We start from the raw sequence: 8,959 nt of genomic DNA, 5'->3' as shown, positions 1-8,959 counted from the left end.
GATGGAAGACAGGTTCAACACTCTGGGGGCACAGATAGAAGCCCTCACCGCTCTTATTGCAAAAAAATAACATGGGTCCCCAACCTAATGGACTAGAGACTCATATCGAAGATGAGGAAGACATAGCTGATTACTTGATCAAAAGGAATGTTGCTGCAAGGGATAAAGCCCTAAAAGAAGAAATATTGAATGAGGTCCGAAACCTGAACGGAGATGGTTCAACTCACGATGAGGTCTTCAATCTGAAAGGTCGTTTGGCCCGGGGCAGACTGCTAGATAAATTCAAGTTACCGGACATTAGGAAGTTTGATGGGCCGGGTGACCCCACTGCTCATGCCACCTCTTATATGGCAATCATGCTCTTGACAACACTGACAGAGGATCAGATTGTAGACCTTTTCAATGTTTATCTAGAAGGCCCAGTGTTGTCCTCAGATTAGACTCTAGCAAGTGCACTAGATACAAGTAATAAAGTGATAAGTGAGTATCGTCTCCACAGGGATTGTGATTCAAATCAATATTAGAAATCGTTGCTAAACAGTGTGTGTCACAACAGTATCTTCTTTTATCGTTGATTGTTTGATGTTGGTTACTTAACAATTCAGGCAGACTGATGAAACAAGAAAATGAAATAACTTTGCAAAGATTTTAGAGAATAGAACAGGCTCGAAATGGCCGAACACGGTGTGCTACGTCTTACAACATTCCATGAATACAAGACAATGCCAATGAAGCCAAAGTTTCAGTTTGAAGTGAGTTTGAGTCAACTTTCGTGTGTTCTCAAACTCCTAAGATTTACTAACACCTTTAGCGTCCTAAAGATACGTTCTTTCTAGCATTAAGAACAAAACTGCATTTCTAGATGAGAAAACCCTTGACACAACCTTCTAACTTGTCAGCTTCGAAGTTGGGAGGTCAATAGAGATATCGGTGAAGATGAAAGCAGTGTCCTATCATTCATCTAACACATACATAAATGCCTAAGCATGAAAGTTAAATCCTCATTGACCACAACATTGGCAAAATACTAAATATTCATTAAAACATTGTAACACTTACATCACCGGGTCGGCCAGGCCGTGCCCGTTCAAAATGGACTACTCACTCATATCGAGCAGTGAGCAGTCGATAGTTCTTGCTACAGCTCGAGACTCCATAGGAGCTCTCTTCTTTCTTCTATTCTACTTGTCTAAAGAAATTACTAAAAATCTGAACTCCTAAACTTTTCTCTGCTTCACCTACTTAAAGGGAAAGACAGAGGCCAAAAATCGGTACAACTTTCGTACCCTTTCTACAAAATAAGTCAACTACCAACTACGACTAAAATAAAATAAAATGATTAAATTTCGATTAACCCTTGAACACTCAAGGGGGTGATACTTCAAGTCATCTTGCTTCTTTAGGCAATCCCATCACCACACACTTTCACCTGCTGCTCTGCCACTTTCTCTGCCACTGCCACCACGATCTGTCGCTGTCCGTCATTGGATAATCCGGCGTTTGACCGCTGGATACAAGTAAAGCTCCACTCCTCTTGGCTTTAGCGAAACAAGCTGTTTCCAGCGAGTTTGGCATTTATCTTTGCTTATCTGCATAAGGACAGTAATTAGCCCTTATTTCTTACCAAATGACATAATAAAACCCAAATTTCCTTATAAATACTATATTAATCTTAGTCAATTTCATGCCTAACACCCAGCCTTGACATGGTACCACACCTTGTCCCCCTCAATCAAGAAGAATTGGATAGAGCTAACAAATGCCTTTGTGGGGCAGTATGGCTTTAATGCTGGACTAGAAGTGACTTTGAAGGAGCTTGAAAGCACCAAGCAGAAGCAAGGTGAGTCTTTCGCCGATTATGTAAGGAGATGGAGAGCTAAGGCAGCCTTAATGAAAACTAAGCCTGAGGGAGCCGATCAGATTCAAATGGTGGTAAAAAATTCTCTACCGTTCATCAGGAACGAGATCAGATATATGCCTTTCTCTAGATTCAAGGAGATGTATGATTGTGGTCTATCAATAGAATCAGATCTTGAGCTAGGAAAGAAGCCATTTTTGAAAAGGATCGGGGGTAGTTATGAAGGAAGTACAAGTGGAAGTAGTGGGTCTACAAAGGCGATGGATGTTCATGCAGTAACTGGGAGGAGGTTCTCCAATTTTAATCAATCGTTATCAAAGATGTTGAACCGATTGCAACAGAAAGGGTTGCTATCTCCCTTAACGGCTCGCCCAAGTACACCTTCTGCTCAGGCTAAGGAAAATGGATATTGCAATTTCCACCAACAATATGGTCATAAGAAAGATGATTGTGGTAGGCTGAAGCATGAGATTCAAGATCTTATTGATGCAGGAAAGATAAGTGATCCAGATTCTTCCCGTAGGTGAACAATGCCTTGAACAAAGGAACTCCATAATGAACCAGAAGGATCTGAAGAAGAAGTTCTCAAGATCGAGGATACTAATGAAGCAGATGAACCTAAAGCTCCTTGAGGCAGCATAAGAATGGAGGATTGCATTTTTAGTCTTTATCTTTTATCTTTGTTTTTGTTCAATAAGACATCATGAATTACTCTTTTGATTTCAATAAAATCTTGTTTTTGTGCGATATTGATAATTTTGTACATTCTCATCTGCACCATATATCAGCATTTGACATTCGCTCATTTGAAACACTTCTATTGCTATCATGGCATGGACGAAAGTCCCAAAAATATACTTATTTCTCAGGACTTAACCACTGAAGAGAGAAAATTAATGGAGTGGATAAATAAAATAAATCATGAGAAGGGTTTCCTTGGCCTTACGATGATAAGCCAGACCTAAGTTCATCAAGCAAAGAGTTCTAACCTACTTGCACACAAATAAGGTCAACCAACAATCGACAGAGCTCAAAGAGGCGAGTAGTAAGCCGAAATCATACTGGTCTCAAGCACTAAGATTTTAGTGAGAATGTCACCTCCAATTCCAAAAGGGACATAGTTACTTGGATACACCATTCAGATTGAAGCATGAAGAGACAACCGATCTATAGATGATAATTGACCCTATTCCATGAGCAACAATAGGGTCCAAATCCATTATGTGATAGTCCAAGACTACAAAGAAGGTGCCAAAAAAATTCAGGGGCAAAGTCTAGCAATAAGAAATGAAGATGAAGCCATCCTATACCATCTTGGAAGAAGATCCTTCAGAATTCGAATGAGATTAAAAGTCAACACAATCAACTAAGTGGCTTCAAGGTGAAAAAAAAAATCAATAGTGCTACACAAGTGGCTAATCAAGCCTTCAAGAAAAGCTCACTTTAGTCAAGGAAGAAAATCTGGAGTCTATCAATCATGTTCTCAGAAAGTTCATATCCAATATGGAAATTTCAAGCCAAGGTCAAGAATGAAGACAAGGACGACCACAAGTTCGGGAAGACAATCACCCTCAGTGAGGCCAAGAAATCCTTCTCATAAAAAATGCAAAAAAAAAAAAAAAAATCCTGATAGGTGGAAAATCCGCAAAGGACGACCTATGCAACAATAAGGGACTTCCCCAATGAGTGAAAACCCGTAAAAGGCATTCATTTGAAAATTCCGAGAATAAAAGTGAGAAAATAAAATAGCTGAAACGTGAAAACCTGTAAAGGCGCACTTCAGTGACAGTGGTTAGGAATCTGAGCAATAAACAATTCAATGTATATTTGCCAAGTGTTTTGTTTGAGTTGAACAGTTAGAAGCTGTATATACGATGAAATGTTTGCATCAATAGATATCTCACCTCAAGAGAATTTTCAAAAAAAAAATCAAATAAATAAGATTTGAGTAAAAAAGACTACTCCTCCATCTCTATGCTCCATGAAGCTTGGTCTCTCTGCTCCTCTGTTGTCTTCTCAAGAGTCGACTTTGATAGAAGCATCTTGCGTTTATAATCATCCAGAGTAGTGAACTCCGGTCCAAACTGAGGAATATATCGAGTTCTTCACTCCTCATCTGTATACGCAGACCAACCAGCATAGTAGGTGACAATGGTTCACTCCCAATGGTGGTGTTCCCAATATAAACGTAAATGAGGCCTCACCTCAGGTTTTTCAGGGGCATCCACCCACATGAACCTCTGTTTAGCACCCAAGCTGTAATCTTCATCAAGGGTACATCTGCATGACCCGATCACCTGTCAGCCCATTTAGAGGGCTTCTTCATTGGTCCAAAGACTGAGCACTAACTCACCTTCGATGCTAAGTATGGAAATCAACAAAAAATGACTCTTGGGTCCATGCACTTCAAAATACCCAATTTCTCTTGCATCCATGAAAATAAGGAAAAAAAATGTTGGATTGAAAACCTCAAAAGAGGCAGTCCGGGCAAAAGGAGAGATAGAGAAAAAACTATGAGATGTTAAAAAGCTTAATTGAAAACCCATATGGGCAGTTCATGCAAAAGGAGAGATAGAGAACAATAGAGAGATCCCGTTGAGTTGAAAACCCGAAAAGGGCGGCTCAGGCAAAAATTAGGGAAAGACGAACATATCAACACTTCCTAAAAAAAAGATATGAGCCTCATCAAGCTGAAACCTTGCCCCTAGAGTTCTCATGTCAGACCTATCTATCCTCATCAAGCTGAAATCTTGCCCCCAAAATGTCAGACTTATCTATCATCATCATTTGCAGACAGTATAAGCTCTCACAAACTGGGGCATATCGTCAAAACACCATTCATTGATCCTAAAGACGCCCCATCTCTCGAGTCTGGAAAAGAGAATCTATGGAATCATTTCATCCATTCATGCATAATCTTCACACATTTACCAATGTATCGACACCGAGTAAAATGCATGTGTAGCACACACATTCATTCGCACACACATACTTCCATGCATACATGCATACATTAGGTTACATACGCATCACTACACATTTGTCATTTGATTTGATGTCAGCTCTACGAGAAAATGGGCTTCTTGCTTTATTGCAGGGAATACCTGAAACTACAGGTCGTTGAAGAGACCTACAATCTGAGATCATTCAAGAGATCTAAAACTACAGGTCGTGCAAGAGACCTACAATCATAGATCGTTCAAGAGATCAACAACTACAGATCGTTCAAGAGATCTACAACTACAGGTCATGCAAAGAGACCTATAATCAGAGATCGTTCAAGAGATCCACAACAACAGGTCGTTCAAGAGACCTACAATCAAAGATCGTTCAAGAGATCTACAACTACAGATCGTTCAAAAGATCTACAACTACAGGTCGTGCAAGAGACCTACAATCAGAGATCGTTCAAGAGATCTACAAACACAGGTCATTGAAGAGACCCAAATCAGAGATCGTTCAAGAGATCCACAACAACAGGTCGTTCAAGAGACCTACAATCAAAGATCATTCAAGAGATCTACAACTACAGATCGTTCAAGAGATCTACAACTACAGGTCGTGCAAGAGACCTACAATCAAAGATCGTTAAAGAGATCTACAAACACAGGTCGTGCAAAAGACCTACAATCAAAGATCATTCAAGAGATCTACAAACACAGGTCGTTGAAGAGACCCAAAATCAGAGATCGTTGAAGAGATCAACCACAACATGTCGTTGAAGAGACCTACAATCTGAGATCGCTTAAAAGATCCACAACTACAGGTCGTTGAAGAGACCTACAATCTGAGATCGCTGAAGGGATCAACCACAATCGGTCGTTGAAGAGACCAATAATCCAGGATCATTGAAGAGATCCACAACCACAGGTCGTTGAAGAGACCTACAATCTGAGATCGCTGAAGAGATCAATAATCAGATGCCCATTTGCTCTCAGTCGTTTAAGAGACTGGATCGATGAATCAATCACAACATCCTCCAACTCTAGATGAGTATTTACTTTATCATACTTTGTTCCATTACACACATTTTCTTTCTACATCTTCAAAGTAGGGGCAAAAATTGTTTTTTTTTAAACATCTACTTTGAATTCAGTTTTTTCTAAAAATGCACACAACTCACAATGCATGATAAAGTAGGGGCAACTGTAGACACTGGAGTTGGAAACCTATGATGATATCCAACAAAGAGGGGATCAATGGAAGTGTTTTGGAATACATTTGAATGAAAGTCAGAAAAGTCATAGAAAAGGTCAAACTGTCCAAGCTGAAAGTCAACATTATTATTAGAGTCAAGTTAGGTCCCAAATATCAAATAATATCATTGTACTCTTTATAAGCTTTCCAACGTCATGTGGCACGTCTAAATCAGAGGTCCAACGGAAAAGTTATGACTTACGGAAGTTTCGATCAAACTCGAGGATTAACCTAAAAGTTGACTTTTTATACGGTTAAAATTAACTGTAGAGGTCTTATAGAGTAGTGTTCTCCTGGTCTTAAGGGTTTCAACGCAATTAACCGTGCATGATTCCGACATTAGACGAGAAAGTTATGACCTAACAAAGATCTTTGGTGGTTCGGGCCCTATCGGGACTGCACCCTGCCGTGGCAGGGTATGTCCTAGGGGGCACCCTGCTGCGGCAGGGTACACGCAAGGTTGATAAAAATTCGAATTCTAAATTCGAATCTCATCCCAAGCTTATCTAATTAGCTTATTGTTCAGAAAAGCAAGGGAAATCAATCTATATTCGGTTACAGATTGATTTTAGGAGTTTTAATATCATTTAACCTCATTTAATGGGAGTTAAATATCTTTTATTCTCCTATAAATAGAGGAGAACGAATTAGGATTAGGGTTAGCTACAATTAAACACCTCTTAGCCTTCTTCTTCCCAAGTCTAAAGTTCTTTAAGTCAGAAACACAAAAGTTAAGAGGAAATTAGGGTTCTAAGGTGAGAAATCTTAGGTTGAGTGACCAAAATCTAGTCTTTAGGTTGGTTTGATATTTCAATTGTGTTCGCACACTTCCATTGAGAATCCTCGGTTCTAGAAAGGTAAATTCTGAGGGTAATTCACGACTTTAGAATCGATTTCGTACATTTTTAACATATCGGAGGCACACCTTGCCACGGCAAAGTGCACCCTGCCACGTCAGAGTGTGCCCTGCCACGGCAGAGAGCGCTGCCTGCCACGGCAGAGTGCACCCTGCCATGGTAGAGTGCACCTTGCCATGGCAGGGTGCTGCGTAGATTGGGCCGAATCCTCTATTTTCGCCCATTCTGTAGTTTTCACCGTGCGTTTTTCATTATACTGACTTTTTAATGTTCCTGAAGTGTTTTAGAACCTTTATAACATATTAAATACCATGTTTGTCAATTTTAGCTAATAAAATCACTCTTAAATAATGTTTCTCGGTGTTCCAATGATCTTTGAGTATTAATCTAAATGTGTTCTTTTCTGTTTGATTCATTATCATTGCTTGTACACTGGAAGTTTACTAACGTGTTTATTTTGGATGAGTTAAGGACGAATCAGAGATTGGGGTATGAAGTCTTGCTCACAGACCAGACCCTACCATGGCAGGGTACGCCCCTAGAGGCACCTTGCCACGGCAGGGTACGACCGGAATGTAGAACGTTGCTTTATTTTCCTGAGTTAGTATTGCTAGTTGATTTCTTATGCAGCGAAGTTTATTACAATGACGTCAAAAGGGAAAGAAGGCTCGGGAATGCCCGAGTTTGTTTGCAAATGTCAAGTTAATTTTATTTTGGTACTTGTTTGTATGAAAATCCTTTTTTGCCTACTTTGAATCTCTAATTAAAACGGATTTCCAAACTTTGTGAAAACTCACACATATCACACATACTTCACGAATTTAAAAAGCTTAAAAGAGTTATTAATAGCCTGATTGTATTTAGAAATGCTAAGTAGGAGGCCGGTGGGTTCACCGGGCGATTTTGGGGGTGCTTAATATTTCCTTTCGAGGAGATATTAACCTTCCCCAAGCGTACCTAACTTCCCGAACCCACTTGCTTCCCGCAAGGAATCTCAGTAACATTCTCGGACCTAAAATCCGGGTGGCGACTCTTTCTCCGACACCGGCCCTGCCGAGCTAGTCGTTTTCTCTAGTGGGCCTCGAATCCAAACAACACCGTAGTAGTCATGGCGGACCTCCCGCGGGTGAAAGCTTGTCGAGGTAGGCTTCGTCTACATCGGGTCCGTTACTAAAATGTTGTTAATACGTACAATCTCCGGTGTCGAAGTGTTGGTTCAGTGTCATATAGACAATTGTTCAATTAGTTGATTTATTTGATATAATATGTTTAACTATATAAAAGACATTTATCTTTTATCACAACTAAACAAGTTAGATAGAAATAATCCATAGTTTATAAAAGTAAGCATAAAGTGTTCATACAATATAAAGTGAGACCTTACTTTATGGTTCTAATTAATTGATAAACTTAAATAAATCCAAATCAAGTATTACGTTCTAGGATTAACATAATACCATATAGACTTGCATGTAACGATGTCTTCAATTCCTGAACAGAAAATTGATTCACTAGCTTTAGATATGTGGATATCTAGACAGTTACGTGTATCAATTAAAAGAGTTCATTAGGATTAGGACTCGACTTGAGATAACATGATGGATGGATCTATCTAGTGTCACTTGCCTTATCTCAAATGTATTAGTATGTATAACTAATCCTCAGACTCAAATAATCATTAATTAGTGGTTCTGGATTATGTAGTGTGATGTTTTGACTCTATTATCTAGCACGATCCAACACGACGAATACGCAAGGTGTGCCTCGGGTAGAGATTAGGAATCACGTGAAGTAATTGCATAACAGTTAATGATAGATTGAGCATTCATCACCCTCGATAGATGTGAGATATATTCATGGCCTCTTGTGGAGAATTAACTTGAAATCCTTGGAAGCTAATAAGGTTAAGAGATGAAATTGAGATCTCACTTAACTTATCTATTCAGAGTTAATTCTACCTAGATAAGTAAAACAAACGTCTTAGTACATCTAACTTGATAGTTTCTATAGTTACCGTTCGTTTAAGGATATAGTTGATGAATGATCG

This window comes from Euphorbia lathyris, chromosome 5, assembly GCF_963576675.1.
Source record: "Euphorbia lathyris chromosome 5, ddEupLath1.1, whole genome shotgun sequence".
Classification (NCBI taxonomy): domain Eukaryota; kingdom Viridiplantae; phylum Streptophyta; class Magnoliopsida; order Malpighiales; family Euphorbiaceae; genus Euphorbia; species Euphorbia lathyris.
The sequence above is the reverse complement of the archived record's forward strand: the minus strand, read 5'-3'. Positions refer to the sequence as shown.